Genomic DNA, 23,404 nt, shown 5'->3' on the forward strand with positions numbered 1-23,404 from the left:
TGGAACTCCAATATATTATGCTGGAGTTCTAGTGTACTTATGCTGGAACTCCATCATATTATGCTGGAGTTCCAACATACTATCCTTGAACTCCAGTATAATATGCTGGAGTTCAAGTATACTTATGCTGGAACTCCAGCATAATATACTGGAGTATTTTTCGAGTTTTGAACAGTGTTTTCGCTCAGATTTATCTTTACATAAAAAGTGGCTAAATTTCGGTTACTTTTGAAATTGGGCTATTTTTGAACGACCAGTTGTAAATCTGGCTATTTTTAAAAATCTCCCTAAACGATAGTTCAGAAAAGAGATTTTTACATTCCTATGTTATATAGTAAACTATATTACCCTCCATGCTTAACTTTTAATATAATTACCTTTTACTTACCTAATTACCATTTATGTACCATTTTAGAATTTTAATGGTATTAATTAGTCTCCTAATTTTACTCAACCGTATATTCCCACTCCCCCCAAGTTTCTCTCTCCAAATCCCACCACCTCACTCATGTATCAAACCACGCTCCACGATTTCCTCTTCAATCACCCACGATTTCCTCTTCTAAAACCAGCGAAAATCTGGAAGACCTCCATTAACGCCTATTCTCAAGCTCTTTCTTCTAAAATCAGTCAAAATTTCAACTATTCTTCAAAGTTTATTCACCCATTAACGACCAGCTTCAAAGATTTTCAATGAAGAAGAACAAAGCTTCCCAAAAAAGCCCTAAAAAAGTTAAAGAAGCAGATGTTCCTTCTTTCAATTTGGGTGTTTTATCACCACATTCACCGAAAAAGCATGAAAAATCTGCTCATGCAAATGAAGAGAAGAAGCATAGGCTTTCCCCTTGTCAAGCTAGGGCAGAAGCTAGAACTAAACAAAAACATAATTTTGATGCTAGTGAATCTTCGAGGCAAATCAATTCAGCGAAAAGGAAAGGCAAAGTGATAGATTTTGATGATGATTTTATAGAAGATGAAGCTGTCATTAAACCTGCAAAGAAAGTTAAAGTGTCTCCTACAGTAAAAGCTCCAAAAAAAGCTCCTACTGTAAAATCTCCTAAAAATGTTCAACAGCATTCATTGGTGAAGGTAAGAATTTAGTAATTTCAACAATAGTTTTTTTTGTTTGTTTTAATCAGTGGAAGGGCTCCATAATCTGTGTTTTTTGTGGTTTGTAGATTATTTGTCTACATTGTGGAGATTAGTTGTAGTTTTCTGAATCTGTTTAAACTTTTAGATATATTGTTAAAAAATTATAGTTATGTTCTTTTTGTTTTTAACTGTATTATGTAGTTGTAGATATATTATAGATATATTGTATGACAATTATAGATATGGTGTATTTTAGATTGGAGCAGTGTATTAATAAGATATTAATTATTTTTTCTGTAGAATCGATATTTTTTTGCACCTCATAATGTTGATTATGGGGTCCTTAGGTTTCAGACATTTTCCGACCCCAGTGTTCCTAGCCAAATTAAAGAGTTATTGTCTCTAAATGGTTTACAGGTTTTCAAGAAGACATATTTTGGTTATTTGTTGTCAATTCCCAAAATATGTATGCAAAACCAAGCTATTCATCTTCTAATGAAGTATGAATTTGAATTGCATCTGGTGCTTCCTATTTTTTCAACTGAGTTTAAAGGGTCTAGAGATTTGAATTTTTGGCTTGAGAGAGTTTTGCGTTAATAACTGGTCTTTAGATGTTTTTACCCAAGTAGACAGACTTTTGGTTACACTCCGAATTATGACAGTAAGATAATGATGAGTTATTTTCCAAACAAGGAAAAAGTGGAGAAGTCACACCTAAAACAGATTGTAACCAACAAAAACTGGGTAAATGATGAGGACGCAGTCAAGTTATGTATTTTATATCTCATAGAATTCTTCATCTGTCTTTCAGACAAAGACAATGTTGGTTGGTAGACCATTTTAGGTTTTATTTGGTGGACTCCGGACAGTATGCGACATACCCATGGGGTATTGAGCCTTACAAACAGTTGATTGAATCAGTTAGGCACAGGCTCAATCCTTTTGTTCATTCTTATCTCATTCGAGGATTCGCACTAGCTATGCAAGTATGGTTGTATGAGTGTTGCTCTACCGTCAACACTGATATAGCTATAAGAGTTGCTAATTCAATCCCTCGCATACTTAACTGGTCAGCTAGTAAGGACAAGATATGGTTAGCTGCAATTGAAGATAGAATGATCAAACCTGAATGGATCAAGGTAAATGGTTTTTATTTATGAATATACAATTTAATACAAATTATCTACAGTTTGTATACATATTCTGTTTAGTCAAGCTAATTTTTTTTTTTCATTCAGTTCACCAACATAACTGAAGCAACTGAAGAGCTTTGTATGATGTCTTTGCCTGATAAAGTTGAGTACATACTTGAAGAAGTTGAACACATTTCTGAGGATCCGAAAAATGCTCCTCCTCCATTGGAACACAAAGAGTCAATTGGAAAAGAGGACAAAAAGTCTATTCTTAAACAAATTAGAAAATTAAAAAAAGGTCTTGAGAAGGTAACATGTATACATAAAATTGTATCTTTTCTTTAATGTATGTTAAGCCATATTTTGAAGCTAACTCTCTATATTTTTAATATGTAGGTTAACTTAGATCTTGCATCTTTCAGGAAAGATGTCTTTGAAGAACTAGGTAGCCTTCGAAAGCTACTAAAAGAGTCAATCAAGTCTGTTTTGCAGGTGATAAACAGTCAAAATGATAACATTGATGCCAAGGTAATATTTATCAGTTTATTCATTTAACAAAACTATTTATGTCACCTCTAATTTATATTGTTATTCATAAAATAGATATCCTAACTAATATAAACTTTCAGTTTGCTGGTAGTTCTACAAAAAATACTGACCACCCAAAAGAAAAGAACAATCAACAATTTCAGTGCACTAGTGGAGAACCAGTGCATGCCAGCATCAGCAAAACAGGTATATACAAAAATACATACATTTTTGTCTACAAATTAATTGCAAGTTATCTACATCATATATACAACTAGGAGCGGCAAACGGGCGGGTCGGGTCGGATATGGTTCGGGTAAAAAACGGGTAACGAAAAAACGAATTAATTATCCGACCCGATCCATATTTAATACGGATAAAAAACGGGTTAACCGGCGGATAATATGGGTTACCCATATTATCCATGACTTCTTATATATGATCACTTTTGGGAAGAATTCTTAGTCTCTCTAACTTGAGGAACCCCCAATTTGAGGCTTTACAAATGTAAAAGTTAGACCCATTGGTTATCCATTGGTTATCCATTTTCTAAATGGATAATATGGTTCTTATCCATATTTGACCCGTTTTTAAAAAGTTCATTATCCAACCCATTTTTTAGTGGATAATATGGGTGGTTAACTGTTTTCTTTGAACCATTTTGCCACCCCTATATACAACATATCTACAAATATCTTCAAATTATTTAGAATATATTTACAACATATCTACAATATACATACAACTAAATATAGTATATTTACACAAATCTACAGATTTATGTAGATCTCTATAATATACCTACATATCTCTTAAAAATGTCAAGCAACTACTATCCATTATAATTCAAATACTTTAATGAAAAAACAGGGCATGCGAATGACATGGAAAATAATGAGAATATTCCAGCACGTGTTGATATTTATTTCCATTTTGAAGGTGCGGTTGATGAAGAAAATGCAGGTATGAAATTGTATTCAGAAATTTTTGCTTTCTGTTTCAATTTTTTTACTATTCTATTAAGCTAGATATACTAAATGTAACAGTGAAGGAAGATATGCATGCACAATCTCCAATTTACGGAGTCACAGTAACAATTCAAGGAGAACAGAAGAATGAGGAAGATGCTAATGTAGGTGAAGAAGCCGAGTATGTAAATGTAGGTGATTCGGACGACTCCAGAGGTGAGAAGAAGGAGGTTACACTTGATGATTTTGAGCTGCCAGATAACTTCTCCCAGTTGGTTAAGTTCGGTAAGCCTAACCAAGATGAAATAACACCTGTGCATCAAGGTAGAACAAGGCAGCCTGGAAAGCATGCCCGATCACCATTTCTCCCTTTACACAGTTCTGGTGACAGCACTTCGGTTGGACCTCCAATTTTTCACCGGAAGCACCCATTTACTAGTGTTATTGGTCAAGATGTTGATCTTGAGTTGTTGGAAGAATTCAACAAGTGGTTATACTTTGGTACCGACAAAGCTTCAAAGAGGTTTGTTTTCACAATCTGACCCTTTGATTCCAATATTCATCTTTTAGATATCTACTTCATTCAACAAATTTATTTTAATTTCTATTTGTTTAAATAGGAGGAAGGCTCTATATTCTATAAAGGATAACCAAATTAAGCCATGGTTTGATCTTGGAATGAAAAGGTTGATAAGAAGGTGTGGTTCTATAATATAGCACACGCCGACTAAGTCCTCAACCACACGGTAAACTCATACTCAAAATTTATTTTGTTGAATTTTTTCTTCATTTGTATCTATAACACTGTTATAGTGCCATCTCCAGTATATGTAGTTATTGTGTAGATATATTGGAGACAATCTGTATAAATGCTTAACAACAAACTGAATTGTAGGTATATTGTAGATGTTTTGTAGATATTTTGTATTAATGCCTAATATCAAACAGAATTGTACTTAGTTTGTATATATATTGTAGAAAATATGTAATAATGATTAAAAACAAATAAAATTGTAGTTTTTCTGTGGATATTCTGTAGATAATTTATAATATTGATTTAAAATAAAATGTGATTGTAGTTATTTTGTAGATAATTACCAAAATGAATAAATTAAATGCAATCTGTTTTTGTTGCAGCACATTGATGTTATAATGTACTACTTGAGAAAAAGAGGAAAGTATGGCCCCACAACAAGATAAGGTTTACTACCACTGATTGTATGCTCAAGACTAGAATTGAACAAATTTATAATAAGTTCATCAATTCTCCTTAAGAAAAGAAGTTTGCTGTTGTCAAACCCCAGGACGTCGTAGCAGAATACATATTGGGGTACAGATTACTCACAAATGTTGCATGGGATGAAGTTGATTATGTGATCATGCCCGTCAACATTGTAGAAAAATTCCACTGGGAGTTGGTTGTTTTTGACATTGCCGATAGGGTTCTTTATGTGTATGATTCTATGGTCTCTTCACATAATCACTCTATTGTTGAATCTGTAGTCACCAAGTTTTCTGTTATGATCCCCCTTTACTTGTCATGCACCGATTTTTACGGCAAGCGTTCAGACATCAACTTCAAGAACACAAAGGCATACATTGAAAAAGTTGTTACCAACCCTATAGACATTCAGTGGATAGCTAGAGAGATACCACAGCAAAAAGAATGATCACTGTATGAAAAATCTTATTTCTTTCTATTTATTTAACATTTTTTTGTTCATTGTTTGCTTGGAGACCTAGCAGTTCCTGCGGATGACCTTTCTGATATTGATCAATATCGTAGACGCTATGGAGAGCTACTGTGGGACTACGCTAGGAAGAAGCAAGAGAGTGGTGCAGTTAGTGAAAGTGAGGTGACTGGCAGATTAGCAAGGAAAAAAGGCGCACCAGTTGTGAACGAGAAAACACAAGTCTTGAGGAAGAAGAATTAGTTGCAATTTTTTGTATGGAACTTGTAGTTAAATTGTGTAGTTGCAGCTAGTTTTGTAGAAAGATAGTAGACAAGTTTATGAACAAGATTGTTGAAGTTTAATTGTAGCAGATTTGTGCTACAATTATTTTGCCCTTTGTTTTTTTTATTCTATCCAGTATACTAGTTCGATCAATGGGGAAACATTCTGCTGTTTTTATATTCACTTGTTAAAAGTAATTATTGTTACTAGTTAACTCCATTTCAACTTTATTATTATGTAGTTACTCTGTCAACTCCAGATTATGTAGTTTTTTTGTAGATAACTTGTAGAAGGACAAGAACAACTATCGATGGGTGCTGGAGATAATAAAACAACTGTGTACTACATATATAGAAATCATTCACAAACCAATCAAGCTATGAAAGTATTAAATCAATACAGAATACTAATTAAACAAAAATAATTTCAAACTAACTACATTAACAGTTGAAGGTGCCTCAACTATTACACATCAAATATAATTCTCCTGAACTCATCAACCATTTTTATGAAAAATTCAGTTTACTACATAAAATTTTATTTCTTTTTGGGAGCATTCTTGCAAGATCTTTTGTTATGCCCTTCTACTCCGCAGTTACCACATTGAAACTTTGTACTTCTTTGAATTTAGTTTATCATATGTTGTATCTTTGTTTTTGAGGTCTTCCTGGCTGTCTTTTCCCACCTAAGGGTGGATTTACAACTTCTTCAGTTATATGTTGTGGCACATTCCATTTGCTTTCATCAGGTAAGGGATTTGCTGGTATTTCATAAGTACGCAAGAGGTTCTTTGTTGTGTAATAAGGAGAACAATATTGTTCAAAAGACTCATCCCTATGTCTTAAAGCAGCCAAAGCATGTGGACAAGGAAGTTCATCAAGATGGAATTGCCCACAACTACATCTCTTGTTTTCAAGACAAATAATATAGCACCTCACACCATCTAGTACTGTATGGATGTAGCCTGTTGAAGCCCTCACCTACAATTACATTACAAACAAAAAATAATTCATATACGGTTAAATACAAAATATCTACAAATTATCTACGTTCTCTTTTAATAATTTATTTTGATGCAATAAATGATCAGATCTTACTCTAAGCTTGTGCGACAATGTTCTGTTGTCATCCAACTCTTTGTTGAATTTAAGCCCAAGGTACGTGAATGTACCCTTTGCTTTCAATAAATTTTCTTTAGTCCAACGTTCAAGAAGAGTCCTCATATACTCTAATAGTTCTACTATCGGCAGCTCTCTTGCATCTTTTGTTACAACATTCAACGATTCTACAATGTTTGATGTCATAGTCCAAGTTCTGTTCACCGTAGCATGTACTCGAGACCATCTATGATAGCCAATATCGTATAAGTATGCTTTAACACGCGAGTCAATCTCTTCAATCTTTGACATCCTTTCATTAAATTCATCAAGCGTGTATGATCGTACCGTGGCAAAGTACAATTCGCTTAACTTTAGATGACCCTTCTTGAACTTTGCCCTTATATTTGTCCAAATATGCCACATGCAAGAATAATGTGGCATGCCGGGCTAAACAATAGATGTTGCCTTCAAGATATTCTCATTCCGATCCGAAACAACACAAGATACTCTCATTCCGATCCGAAACAACACACATATTTGGTCTTTCACCATATGCATGTTTGAATTGCTCAAAAAACCACTTCCATGATGCGTCATTTTCTGAATCAACAACAACATATTCCAATGATAATATGGTACATATATTATAAAAAGCAATTAATAGGCTATAGGAAAAATGCAGAGGAAGACATATACATACAAACTACAACTTTTCAATAATATATCTACAATAAATCTACAAGTACTACAAAAAATAGACAAGATACAATATTTCTACAATAAAACTACAATACCTGTTGCATCCATTGTACTAGCTGTTAGCATTATTCCCCTGTATGCTGACTTTAAGAAGGTCCCACCAACTACTACAACTGGCCTACAATATTCCCAACCACTGATTGACGTACAAATCGCAACAAATACATACAAGAAGTAGTCATCGTCCGTCTTCTTCAATTTAACTACAGACCCCAGATAAGTCTTCTCCAGAATATACAAATAACTAGGCAATTTTCTATAGGAGTCAGCAGGATGACCTCTCAAAAACTCCAAAGCCTTTTCCTTTGCTCTCCAAGCTTGCATGTATGTTAAGTTCACGCCGTGTTCAGACAACATATCAGTTTGTATGTCTTTTGGTGTGTAAATTGACTTAGGATCAGCATATTTTGGAATAACCATGCTACCAACTACCATGGCAGTAGGTTTACGTTGTATGAATGTACTGTCCATCAAAGAGCATGTGTGCAAGCTATTGAATTTTCTAATATTGAACATTGCAGAATCATTTATGCTAGTTGCCTTGAAGTGCCATGTACAATTTTCACCAACACATACCGGCCAGTAGCTATATAATCCGATTTACAAGTCTGGAGTCGAATCTCAAGGCTTAGCTATAACTGTTTACTATCAGCAAGAAGACAAGCTTGAACAGTTTCTAACTTATAGATATTAAGATTCTTGTGTTTAACTAACTAGATAACAAATTAAATAGTAAATTAACAACTAAAGATGCTAAGGATTAGAGACAAGATTAAGGAGGTCTAGAGTTATGATTTTCCCTGTTATCGAAATCCTTTTCGCTACATTTTTATAAATTTGCCTAAGTCTTCTCTACCGATCATGAGCACTATGAGTGTCGTAATTCTCTCCCGAGGAACTACCACAATTTACTAGACATATTCTCCCGAATTACACTAGTTGGCATTAAGTACGGCTCACTCGGATCGCACCAAGGTTTTTTATCCTTAATCCCACCTTTAAACCCTTCGTATAGATCCCTTACATACATTAGGAGTGATGTTATTCAACAACTACCTAAATATGCACTCTCTCCCGAGTAATATACACTAAATAGGCACAATCGATTGAGAGCTCTTCAATCAACCACAATAATAACGTAGTTAAACAAATAGAGAAAAAGCTACAGCAAATCTATATTAACGTAACAGGAAAATCATCCTCCAATAGGTTCCATCAAAACCCTAGATAACAAATTAGCTATTCATAATAGTATGCATAACTACAATACTAGAATTCATAACGAATAATGAAAATAGGAAGAAGGTAGTGAAAAACTCGTAGAAGAATCCTCCGCCTTGCTCCTAGTGTGTTCTTGCCTCCATAGGTCGAATCTCTCGTCTCCTTAACCTCCTTAGGTCTAAATTATGTCAAAAGTCCTTAAAATTCCATTTTTTCATGTATATATACCAAGTAGGGTCGGGCCCAAACAATTATACCTTCTCCTACGTGAAAAGGGTCACTTTTCCCGAACATGATGTGCGTGGCCGCGCACCTGGCCACGCACTTTTCACACTTTCTACCCCATATGCGCGGTTAGTGCGCGGCCACGCACTTGCCGCACACTTTTCACCCTGTTATATGGGAATTTGAAAAAACGTAAAACATGAAAGTTGTAGCCCTTTGAATTAGCTTTCGAAAAATGTGTTGTGCAACCCAACTGGAGTTCTGAGCAAAAAGTTATGTGTATTTAATTAGACAATGCGCAATATGCCTGCTCGACTCTTCGTTTCTTTGCCCTATCATCCTTTAATCCTCGAACACGATCCCAACTTAATCCTTGGGCATTTACTCAGACTTCAAAGCTCCATAATAACTTGAATTAATTCCATAACATCTACATTGATCGAAATCACTCCTACAAGGCATAAAACACAAAATTAGTGCAAGACACTAGCGATAAAAGCTCAAACTCAATTAAAGTGCAGTAAATTAGAGTGTAATAAGCGATTAAAATATGCAATTATAGCCTATCATCAACACCACACACTTAAACCATTGCTCGTCTTCGAGCAATCAAACTACACTTTATACAGACACGGCCTTTTTAAACAATTCTCCTAACTCATCACACCAAGAATATTTAAAATAGAGTAAGCACAAAAGTGTAACATCTTCACCTCAAGATTTGACTCACAAGTACCACGCGTTATTCACAACTCACCCACTTACTTTAACATAGAGGTCAAGGATTACCTTTCCTTCATGAATCACATGCCCTCCCACAACAAAAGAGAATAGTTCCACGATCAATAAAAATTCAAGAACAATTAGGAACTCAAGATAGACAGAATTCACTCACTCTCAGAAACGACATTCATGTGCCACAAAAGATGCACCATAGGCTTGTGTAGTGTACTACTCTATAATTGAGCTCATTCAGTCAAGGATCAAGTAGGACTTTTAACTGGTTGTTGTAACGACCCGACCGGTCGTTTTGAGCTTTTGCGCTTTGATCGCCAGTTCTCGGGAATGACTTGCCCCGTGTAATGTGTTACGACTGATATGGATCGTTGGTTTTGGGTTTTCAGGAAAACTTGGAATGAATTTGAAAGAACAGTTTCAGTTGAAAGCTTTGAATTTGAAAGGTTTGACCAAGAGTTGACTTATTTATATATGAGCTCGGATCAGAGTTTTTATGATTTGGTTAGCTTCGTTAGGTGATTTGTGACTTAGGAGCGTGATCGGAATTGGTTTTGGAGGTCCGGTGTAGAATTAGGCTTGAATTGGCAAAGTTAGTATTTTGGCGAATTCCGGTTGATAGGTGAGATTTTGGTCCGGGAGTCGGAATGGAATTCCGAGAGTTGCTGCAGCTTCGTTATGTGATTTGGGATGTGTGTGCAAAATTTCATGTCATTCGGAGGTGATTTGGTTGGGTTTTTGATCAAAAGCGTGTTTCGGAAGTTTTTGGAAAACTTAGGCTTGAATTCGATGCGAATTGATGGTTTTGGTGTTGTTTGAGGTGTTTCGATGATTTGAACAAGTTTGAATGAAGTTTTAGGATGTGTTGGTGCTTTTGGTTGAGGTCCCGGGGGCCTCGGGTGAGTTTTGGATGGTCAATCGGACCATTTTTGGAGTTTGGAAGTTGCAGAAATTGAAGGTTCAGTGTTGCAGAGATTTATCTCTTCGCGTTCGCGAGAGGAGCCTCGCGTTCGCGTAGAAGGAATTTGGAAGGCAGGAATTTAAGCCTTCGCATTTGCGCTTGAGGGCTCGCGTTCGCGAAAAGCTGGGAGCTGATGCTTCGCGTTCGCAGGAGGTCGTTCGCGTTCGCGTATAAGGATTTAGGTCCAGGAGCAGTTGTTCTTCGCGTTCGCGTATATGGGACCGCGTTCGCGCAGGTATATAAGGCTAGTGCATCGCGTTCGCAAGGAGTAGGTCGCGTTCGCATAAGGTTGATTTTGGGAAATTAAAATGTGTGCTTCGTGTTCGCGAGGCTGAGGTCGCGAACGCGATGAAGAGATACCAGAACTGGGCAGAAGGTTTATAAAATATTTCATCCGCGAAGCTTGGTCCATTTTCCTCCATTGTTGAGCACCTTGAGAGCTTTTTGGTAGAAATTGAAGAGGGTTTCGACGGGAATTGATTGGAGGTGAGTCCTATGGCCTAGAAACATCATTTTATTGAAGAATCAACCTTTAAATCCATGGAAATTTGGGTAAAATTGGAAGGACTAGGGCTTGGCTTTTGAAATGAAAATTTGGGATTTGAGGGGGCATTTGAGCTCCGACTTTGGTAAATTTGATATGTATGAACTCGTGGCGATACGAGGAATCCGGTGATGTGAATTTCGTAATTTTTCGAGAAGTGGGCCCGGAGCTCGGGTTTTGCCAACTTCGTGATTTTTGATATTTTTCGAGTCTTTTCGATTGGGTTATGATTCATTAGCCTATTGTGATGTATTCCTTGTGGTTTTTGATCAGATTCGACGCACGAGGAGGTCGATTCGAGAGGAAAAGGCATATCGAGCTAGACTTTTGGTCGGCTAGAGGTGAGTAATGACTTTAAATGATGTCCTGAGGGTTTGAGACCCCGGATTTGCACAACTTGGTGCTGTGTTGAGATGAGACACGTGTTCAATGACAAGCGCGGGGTCATTTACTATTGGGGATTGTGACTTGGTCCAGTCCGGATGATATTTTACCGCGTATTTAGCTATGACTTGTTAATTTCCACTATGACTTGGGCTTATTGCCATATTTGGGGCTTATTGCCGACTGTTTGAAACTCTTTGTGAGCTATCATCACTGTTTTACTCACTATTTGAAATATTAGTTGAACTCAGTCCATTTGAATTACACTGTTTCATGAACTCAGCTATATTTTTACTCAACCTTGAGTTTTAACTGATATTTGAGCTACTTTGAGCTGAGTATTGTTGTTTTACTGATGCCCGAGGGGCTTATGACTATTTTTGGACTGATTGAGGCCGAGGGTCATATGTGAGGATATGTGAGGAGGCTTCCAGGCCTCGAGTGAAATGTGAGGAGGCTTTCAGGCCTCGAGTGAAATGTGAGGAGGCTTTCAGGCCTCGAGTGTATTGTGAGAAGGCTTTCAGGCCTCATGTTGAAATGTTCAGGCTTTCAGGCCTTATTATGATAGCGCTTGGGCTGTAGGAGCCCCTCCGGAGTCTGCACACCCACAGTGAGCGCGGGTACCCATGTGATTGAGAGTGAGCCCGAGGGGCTGATGTTGTACTGTGTGATTGATACTGAGCCCGCGGGGCTGATACTGTGCTGAGAGTTTGATATTGCGCCCAAGGGGCAGGCTTATGAGCATTTCTTACTGGTTGAGAATATTTGTTTTAACTGTTTTAAAAGAGTATTCTTGCTATATTTTACTGGTTTTACTGTTTAACTGATTTTACTGCTTGAGATAGCATTAATTGTGCCTTCATAGGATTTTATGTTCTCAGTCGTTATTTATTTTTATTACTCACTAGGTCAGAATACTCACATTACTCCCTGCACCATGTGTGCAGATACAGGCATAACTGAGTTCGTTCCTGAGCGCTGATTTCTTTCCGGACCAGGCGGACTAGGAGTGACGAGGTAGCTGTCGGCGTCCACAGCCCCGTTTCCTCCCTTATCTTCTGTACTTACATTATCTTCGGGTTTTGTTCTAGTTCCAGTCTTGTAGTAATTTTTAGTAAACTCTGTAGTAGCTCGTGACTTGTGACACCCCGATTTCGGGCTGATTCGGGATGGTATCCATGTTTATCACGTTATATCCCGCACTTATGAGTACATTATCTATGTTTTAGACTTATTCATGCTAAATAACTGTTAAAATGAGGTGTTATTGTTTTGTTGGTTGGCCTTGTCTTCACGAGAGGCGCCATCACGACCCGGTGGGAATTGGGTCGTGACAGTTGTAATGTAGGCTGCGGGATGGGTAGGATACATTTGGATATCAGAGTGACTATACCTCCCTAAGCACTTTAATACATACAGTTTAACATTTAAAACCCCAGACTTATGTAAAACCATAACTCCACCTTCACATCAATATATATTAACTCCATACTTCTTTAAGCATAATTACATCAAGAGTCACGACTTATCAAGAAATATTTTTTTCACAGCAATACAACTATTTTTTCCTTTTCTTTATTTTTCAATTCAAGTGGCTCTTACTTTTTCAAAACAGTACACCTTTCTACTTATTTTATTAGTTCCACTCAAAAGCCAAACCAACCACCCCACACTTTAACTTTTTACAAAGTTCATAACAATTCAAGTGCTCATGAGAGGTTAAAAGGTTCAAATAGATGGTTAATTCAAACAAATGGGTAAGGCTTGTAATGTGGTTGCCAAAGAAACCAGATTACATGCTCAAAGGGGTTAACTACGATACATAATAATTAGACGGGTAAAATATATATATATATATATATATATATATATATATATATATATATATATATATATATATATATGGCTAAAGAAATGCCTATATCACTTCCAAGACTGAACAAAAACTACTATTTCGCTTTGCAAAAACACGGGGCAAGTTCTAGACATCAAATGCAATGCATGGAATAATACAAAACCTTACACACACATTGGCACATAACTTACTCAGGATTGGACTCATCAAGACAATCTAGTCAAAGCAGTTAAGCAAAGTTAAGAACATACAATTTAAGGCACTTATACAAGAGTGAAAAACCGAGCCTAAGCGTCACACTAAAGCACTCCCTATTCTCAAGGCATAACAAAGTCAAGAGGCCTTGCTTCAATTCAAAACACAACACAATGGCTCCTATTCCTGAAAAATAAAACTAGCTACACCCGGTTCAAGCAAAACCCTTGGAAAAGAATCGCGGCACAAAGAAAAACCAAGGGGTAATTGCTACACTACCTAACAAAAGAAAATCTTTTTGTCTTTTTTTTGACTTAAATTCCTCAAGAAAATTGTCTCATAGATCCATCGTTGGGAACTGTCCAATCTTTTTTTTAAATTTATTTAAAAAAATTATTCAATCAAACTAACATAACTAAAATAGCATAGAAAGTCAACCAGACAATCTTCTCACCCCACACTTATTATTATGCATTATCCCCAATGCATACCATAACTAATAAGAGGGTAAAAGAAACTCCCTGGTAGGCCAAAGGCCGAAGCACTAGCAGCTCATGGGGTACTCAGACTTCTCCCTGGTCTGGTCCTTCGTGCGGGTACCTCACACTTAGTTCCAACCATCTGGTTTGCTGTTGCCTCCTTCCAATAGCTTTGCTTTCCATGCTCCTAGAAAATCAAACATCGACGCTACAAACATAATACAATTAAAAAAAATAAAAACTAAAAGAAAGCAGTAAAGCTGGGTTGCCTCCCAACAAGCGCTTGATTTAACGTCACGACACAACGTGAATCACTTTCTGCCTCCACTTCGAACTTATGAATTGGACCCCAAATTTTGATTCAAGCTTATGATTATGCTCCCGGGGTGGTGGAACGAATCTGACTGACCCAATAAAACAATGTAGTATTTTGCACTTCTTAGACTTTAGATGAGATGTGTAATCCCGTCTTTCTAGCAAGAAGAATTCCAGAATGTAGGCATCTTTTTCCTTATTCCTTGACTCGTCAAGTGGCTCGGATGACTCTATTTATATATCATCATCCAAACACAATGTGGAAAAATACTTGGAGTGTGGACCAATGCGCTCAACTACATGAACATTGGGACTGTCTACATCCTCAACACTAATGACACTTGAGTCAACTAAATATGTATCATCAATGTCCTTGGTTGACTCTAGTATATCTTCTACAACATCGGCATCCTCAAATTCTAGTTGGATAGATTGTTGGTGTTCTACTCTGACCTCCTCCACTAGCACCTCAATTTCTGTATCTAATTCACGCTCTTCTTGGATACTATTCACAATATTGGCTTGTTGAGCATTAAAATCTTCAACCAGCTGACTCACTTAAACTTTCAAGTTGTGAATAGTTTTCTCTTGCCTTTCTATCTGCAGCTGTATTTTACTATTTTGTTCCACAAGGCACTTTAGCATATCCTTGATCTCTTTCAGGTCATCATCCCTAGGTTCTTTATTCCTATTAACTTCACAAGAAAAAGAAGAACCATCAAAGTAAGGGGTTGGGGGAAGATAAGAAATATAAGCACAACCATGAAAGTGACCATCTTGACCACCACACATATCACACACATGCCACACATAAGATTGAGTTGGTGCACATAACTCGCTCTCGGGAATATTATGATAATTTTGCCATGGGTGGTTTTCTTCACAATAAGCATAAGGAGGATTAAAAGTAGAATTACCAACATCAATACTATCATAATTCCAAGATGCCATATTTTTTAAAATCAACACGTAACACATAAATAAAAATTAAATACAAAAAATAAAAATAAAAGTTCAAACTTAAAACCTAGCAATATGTACACCTACATCTACACCGTTAGTTCCCCGGCAACAACGCCAAAATTTGATCACGCCCAACTATGCGTTATAAAAAGGACTAAGCGGTCGCTGGAAATATAATCCGGTTTACAAGTCCGGAGTCGAATCCCACAGAGAACTAAGGCTTAGCTACTGCTGTTCACTATCACCAAGAAGACAAGCTTGAAAAATTCCTAACTTATAGATATTTGTTGCGGCCAAACGCACACGCAAGTATACGCGGTCGTCAAGTAATAAGTGACTAAAAGTCGGATGTCGATCCCACGAGAACTTATGATCAACTATTAACTAAATTTGACTATCCTAATTATCTATACAAGAATTAAACCAAGAAGTATTTGATTCTAAACTAATTAAAATAAATAAAAACAAATAATGAACTTTAAACTGAGGAAGAGTAGATTTTTATGATATCAATGTAATGAAAACGATCTAGGGTTATGGGCTATCTAACATTCCTATTGTATTCTTCAATTGAATTAACTAACTAATTTATCTAGTTTATTGGTTGACAGGGTTAATATTGCTCATAAGAATCTGTCGAGTTCTTACTCGCCTATTCAAGCTAACCTAACGCCTATATGTCTATGGAGTTAGAATCAACAAGAACGCATTTATAATTCCTGTAAATCAACCAAGCAAGGCAATTAGGTATATGTCTATCCTAACCGCAAATCCGTTCCCCGAGGCCCAGGTTCAAGAACTTGCTCTACTCAATCCTATATGTAATCTAGAATTCCCACTTTCGAGTTCAATTCTAGATTCATAGATAGTATTCAATTGATGATCAAGCAATCAAATAATTAAGTGCAGGATTGAATAAATAAACCAATATGATAAACTAAGAAATCAAAATCAATATCCGAATAACAATAGTCATGAAAGAACCACAACCCTAGAACGTGAAGTTTAGCTCCACATAGACATGGTAGCAAAACAACAAATCATACAAAGAAACATAAAAATTACTAAGTTGGTGGAAGAAAAGATGAAACCCGACATCCATGACGGCTCTGTGCTCTTCCTTGGTCAAAAATTCTTCCCAAAAACGTTCTTCCCCCTCAAAGTGGTGTATTAGGATGTATTTATATGACCTAGGGTTGATGAGGGGCGGAATTCTTCAATCCAACTTCGGATGGGAGAGCTGGAATCCGCGTCTGCCTTCGCGTCTAGACGCGGACTTTAACGCGGATCCGCGTCTGCCTTCGCGTCTAGACGCGGACTTTGACGCGGATCCAACTTTTGAGATTCTTCCATTTCGCGAAGCGCTCCGTGCCTTTGCTTCGCTTCGCTGTTTTGTGCCTTAAATTTTCTCCTTTTTCGCGTCCGACTTCGTGCCACGCACGAGAATAGACGAGCTCCCACTCCTTTAATTTCTTCTTTTTGTGTCGAATTGTCATCTTTTGATCATTTAGCATCCAAACTCGTTCCTACACATAAGAAACACATAATGAGTATATTTCACTTCGAAAATCATGTAATCTCCCGCAACACACACAAAAATTAATATGCAAATAATATTAAGATTCTTGTGTTTAACTAATTAACTAACAAATTAAAATAGTAAATTAGCAACTAAAGATACTAAGGGTTAGAGACAAGATTAAGGAGGTCTAGAGTTATGATTTCCCCTATTATTGGAATCCTTTTCGCTACGTTTTTTTATAAATTTGCCTAAGTCTTATCTACCGATCATGAGCGCTCTGAGTGTCGTAATTCTCTCCCGAGTAACTACCACAATTACTAGATATATTCTCCCGAATTACGCTAGGTGGCATTAAGTACGGCTCACTCGGATCGCACCAAGATTTCATTATCCCTAATCCCACCTTTAAACCCTCCGTATTGATCCCTCACATACGTTAGGATTGATGTTGTTCAACAACTATCTAAACATGCACTCTCTCCCGAGTAATACACACTAAATAGGCACAGTCGATTGAGAGATCTTCAACCAATCACAATAATAACGTAGTTGAACAAATAGAGAAAAAGCTACAGCAAATCTATATTAACGTAACAGGAAAATCATCGTCTAATAGGTTCCATCAAAATCCTAGACAACAAATTAGCTATTCATAATAGTATGCATAACTACAATACTAGAATTCATAACCAGTAATGGAATAGGAAGAAGGAAGTGAAAAACTCGTAAAAGAATCCTCCGCCTTGCTCCTAGTGTGTTCTTGCCTCCTTAGGTTGAATCTCTCGTCTCCTTAGGTCTAAATTATGTCTAAAGTCCTCAAAATACAGTTTTCCCATGTATATATACCAAGTAGGGTCGGGCCCACATAATTATACCTTCTCCTACGCGAAAAAGGACACTTTTTCCGGACATGATATGCGCGGCCACGCACCCGGAAGTGTGCCCGCGCACTTGGCCGCGCACATTTCACACTTTCTGCCCCATATGCGTGGTCAGTGTGCGGCCGCGCACTTTTCACCCTGTTCTGTTGAGAATTTGAAAAAAAACGTAAGACATAAAAGTTGTAGACCTTTGAATTAGAGTTCGAAAATATATTGTGCAGCCCAAACAAAGTTCTGAGCGAAAAGTTATGTGTATTTTACTAGACAATATGCAATATGCCTGCTCGATTCTTCGTTTCTTTGCCCTATCATCCGTTGATCTCCGAACACGATCCCAACTTAATCCTTGGGCTTTTACTCAGACTTCAAAGCTCCATAATAACTTGAATTCATCTCATAACATCTACATAGATCGGAATCACTCCTACAAGGCATAAACACAAAATTAGTGCAAAACACTAGCGATTAAAGCTCAAACTCAATTAAAGTGCAGTAAATTAGAGTGTAATAAGCGACTAAAATACGTAATTATAGCCTATCATTAATATCCTATACTAATCACCGGATTAGTATAGGATTAGTAATTTCGGGATTATTATCACATAGAGTGGTATATATTTGTATCTCCTCTGATTATTTTTTCTACTTTATTTAAACTATAAGTAGTTGTTCCAAAATATTTGTTGTTTTAGAAAATCGAGAACAATTACTCAGTTCAATTTACCCACTACTCTATTGTATGTTCTAAAAAGAAGTAAGAAGCTTGAGAGACTAAAGAATAAATTAGGTCAATCTAATAAAATACTAATTCCTATTATTAATGTTTTCTTAAAAGGTATACACAAGGTTAGACTGACAAATAAATAGGATCAATGAAGGAAGTAATGTTATTTTTTTCTTTTTCAAAATACTACATATCAGCAGTGTGAATTTACACTATTCATGTATATAACTTAAACTCTATTTTTATTTGTCCACATATCAAAAAACAAAAAATGCCTGAGGATTTTAATATTCGTTCCAGTTTTATCGGAGGTCCTGTTAGGGGTGTTCAAAATCGAACAGAAACCGAAGCTTAATGGCTTTTTGGTATCGGGTTAACGGTTTAACGGACGGGGAACGGATTGAAATTTTTTCATTAACGGCTTATCGGTTTAGGGGCGAATTATTCAATTTTCTTAACGGATAATCCGTTAAGAATATATATATATTAAATATCAAAAACCCTTCCACTTCAGTCTTCCACTCTTCCAGTACTCTATCTCTAAGTTCTAACGCCTAATTCCTAAATAATCAGAATTATGAAAATATGTAACATAATTCTTGTTATTTACTTTACAAAAGGTAGAAAGTTCAGAATCAAATTCAACGCATACAAATGTTTTGGAATGCTCATACAGATGAAGTAGTATTACATTATAAACAAGTCTTTCTCAGGCATAATGCATAAAGGATGCAACAACACAGAACTGGACAAGATAAGTTAGCCAATGCATCAGTTATACTATATAGGTGAGGGCGTAGAGATGTCTTTTTCAGGCACGAACAATGAATATTACGGACACCCGATGAAAGGTGATGCGCCTGAAATCTTAGTCGTAAACATGAACTAAGCGAGTTTTCAATTTGTAAGGGAGCTACTGCCAGACATGGATTAACACTCCCATATGGGTTCTGAATTAGTACTTCGTTTGTAGGTGCATATTTTCTAGTAATTCTGATTGAATATAGATTGAATTAGGCCGATAAACCGCCCGATAAGAGCTAAATCGATACCAATCCGCCCGATATCTTATCGGGTGGCTAGTGGATTAATACATTTTAAATCTGAACCGATAAACCAAACCGCTAAGAATAAATAACCGCCCAGTCCGCCCGATAAGCAGCCCTAGGCCCCGTAGGGAAGGAGGATTATAATGTATTTGCTATATTCAAAATGTCGCTCAACTGAAAAAGAAAAAACAAACGTGCCTCAACTAAAATTCTCTATGATTAATATAAAAAGAATATTGATGCATGCCCTTTAATTAATTTATTCTACTTGCTTTATTTTATTCTAGTGTGCAATCCTTTGTACATAATATATAACTAGTCTTAGGGTACGTGTTTTGCGCGTGTACCTATATAGTGAATATAGAACTTTTAAAAAAATCATGTATATAGTACACCATTTACTCCATCTTCCTCCTCCCTCACCATTTTTATTCTCCATTCACAAATTTTAAAAATCTCCTAACCATCACTGTGTGCGACCCCTCTTTGACCATCCTTCACCTACAAAGCTTCTTCACAGCCAACATTCCACCATAGCATCACCAATCAACCACCAAAAGCTAAACCGGCCATCAATAATGACCACCCGGAAGACCAACATCACCCAAAACTTTTTGAAATTTCACTACAAGAAAACTAGAAAATAGGTTTCACCGGCGATCTTCTTTCATTATTTCTATTTCTTTTCTTTGCAAAGGCTATCTTTCAAAGTAGGGAATGGGGTGTAAGAAAAAAAACTCCCCAAAAATTGATGCAAATCTGGTACATGTTTTGGATCTATAGCGATGAGGGATGTCATTGTTTTGATGAAGATATGGTGGGGAGGGTACCGTTGTTGTGGGTTTTGGATTAAAATGGGGGAAGAGGAGCTAAGTGAAGAAGGGAGGGAGACAGAGAGGGGGGGGGGGGGGCGTCCTTGGTGGGCGACAGAACATAAGAGAAAGAGAAAAATCACCTATTTGGCCTTTTCTTTCTTTTCTAATTTGATTTTTTGAATTTTTTTTCTTTTTTCCTTATTTTAATCATAAAATTTTTACGTTCACGCTCCTTATATGCGTGAAATACACGATTTTGTCCAGTTCAGCGATTAAGTTGCCACATAGACTTGGTCAATGGTCAGAGGGGTTTAAAATATTACTTTTGAACGAGTAGAGGTGTCTAGATGAAACTTCATCAAGTTTGGGGACCGGGATGACAAAGAGGCACAAGTATAAGTGTCATTTAGGCTATTCTGCCTTCTTTTTTTCTTAACTTTTTTAATAAATTGCAAATAAGTCCACTTTGTTTTCTAATAGCTACAGATGCATACTTTTGGTTTTCGGAATGAACATAAGACCCTCGCACTAATAGCATGTTTGGCCGAGCTTCGTTTTAGACCAAGAGTGCTTTTTTTGGTCAATTTGATTTTTTTGGCCTAAGCTTTTAGAGGAAAAAAAGTTGCTTTTGAAAAACAAACAAAACATAAGTTATTNAAACCAAATAATCAAAACTTCAATTAACTATTTAGCAAAGAATGCATTGTAATTAGTTTTTAAATTCATCATATGAGTAAAATTATTTTTCAATAAACAATATCTTAGGGTACATAAATTTATTCCATAAAAAGAGCGTTAGAGATTAAGAAAATTAGATCACAAAAGTAAAAATTTGAGACAATGTGGAATCAACCGAGCATAAATTTTGACATGTTCAATCGCACGCTTGTATGTTGCATTGCCCATGGAATCATACACATATATAAATTTATCTTTAAAGTCCAGAATTCCAAAAAAGTAGTGCGTAGATATCTAGCCCTCCCTTGGCTTAAGTCGAAATGGAAAGAATACTTTTTTGGCAGATGCCCATGAGATACCACAGGAAAGGTCGAGGCCTTTTACGTAGTTGGCCACCTTTTCATTCGTTGATTCTTCCTCATACCAACAAAAGTTCGTAAGTGGCTTAATAGCCGCTTCTTCTTCTTCTTCTTCTTCTTCTTCTTCTTCAAGTTGTTCTTTGGATATCCTCTTTCTCTTTGATTTGCTCTTAAGAACCTCCATTCTTTTTTGCTTCCTTTTGTCAATTATCTTCAACTTTTCTTCTAAAGGATGAATACTATCCAGGATAGTCATATACTGATCGAAAAGTAAATCTGCTACTGCACATCTTGATTTTGTATAACGTGGAAGGTGATAGCAATATTTTTTGCGCAAGTAATATACGCCCACATCAATATGCTGCAAATGGACAACGACAAATGATAACATGTGAAATTACCACTATGAAGTTTAGAAAAAACACATTACACAACTACAAAACAACATGACAAAAACTTAAGCATATTCAGTTTTAGCAAATAAGCTAAAAAACTTCAGCAGTTTACTATGAATAAAGCTATACTACAAAAAATAAGCTGAACTTTTGGGAAATACAGTTGAAAACCAATTCAAAAAACAAACTTAATAACTTACTTCATCCGCAAGATCAGAGTCAGGATCCATAAGCTCGGTAAAGAATGATTTTGGAATATCAAGTCCAACTAATCTGAATCGATTGGAAACATATTCACTGGCATCCATCTCCAACCACTCTTTAAATCATTGGATCAATCCGATGTCTTGATAAACATAATGGAAGGGACACCTTCTTCTATTCTTTCCTACTATCCAATCTTGCCCCCTTTGCTTTTTCTTATAAACTACATAAGGAGATCTCAACCAAATACTCTCCATACGCATCCTTTTTCCTTTTTTATCTCGTTTTCCTTTTGCTTGCTCTTCCTGCTGTTCCGTCATAAATAACATGTTTGCATTATAAAATAAAAATTTTAAAAATATAAATTCCTGAAAATGATAAATTCTTGTTTTTTACATTATTCATTTGACAACTATATTTTCATATATGTGGACTATGAAACTTATTATTTACTAATGAGTGTTAGTGATTAACCTAATAATTAATTAATATTTTTTTAGTAATGAATTAGAGTACTGAATTATTTGTTAATTTTTTAGTAGCTTTATTAGAAGCACATAATGATAAATTCCGTTACATAATTATTTCTATAAGACTGAATTTCCAAAGAATTAATCTGTAAAAAAAATCTAACAAAAGAAAAAAGACTCCTAAACCTAAAAAGAATACAAATTGTTTGAAATTATCCTAATGGGAGTTTGCATTCGTTTTTTTTAGGTTTGTTAGTTATGAAACATCCCTTTTTAATCAGTCTTTGTTTCCCTATTTATAGTTTTTAAAAAAAAAAAAAAATTCTCCTACGTGTCTTGAAACTAAGGTGTTTTGCAAAAGAATTAAAAGCTTCTAAACCAAAAAATGTGCTTTTATGTGTATGTGTTATTACTTTTTTATTTTTTTATTTTTTATGGTTGCAAATATGGCATATTACTTAATTAAAATAAGAAAAGTTTCAGTATAAAACATTTAGTTGAGTTAGAAGTCCTAAATATTAGGAATTAATTAAAGTCCTAAGTACTAGGAAAATTATTAAATGACTATGTCCTAAATATTAGGAAAATAATCAAATGACTATTTTATCTAATATGAACTCAATTTTAAAAGAATAAAAAAGGCGAACGACGTCTCGCTAAGGAGTTTCGTGGTTTTAATATAGTACTAGTTTTAGAGTACGCGCTTTACGCGTGTACCCATATCATGAGTAAAAAGTTTTATCACATGAATATTATTAAACAAATATCTTGAATTATAAAAAATTAGATGAAATAATGTGATTTCCTAAAAATAATAAATATTAGTTTTGTTTAGCTAATTCTATTAAAAAAAACAAAATAGGGCGTCGAAGTCTTCATATGTCTTATAGTAATT

Source organism: Nicotiana attenuata, unplaced genomic scaffold, assembly GCF_001879085.1.
Source record: "Nicotiana attenuata strain UT unplaced genomic scaffold, NIATTr2, whole genome shotgun sequence".
Lineage (NCBI taxonomy): Eukaryota > Viridiplantae > Streptophyta > Magnoliopsida > Solanales > Solanaceae > Nicotiana > Nicotiana attenuata.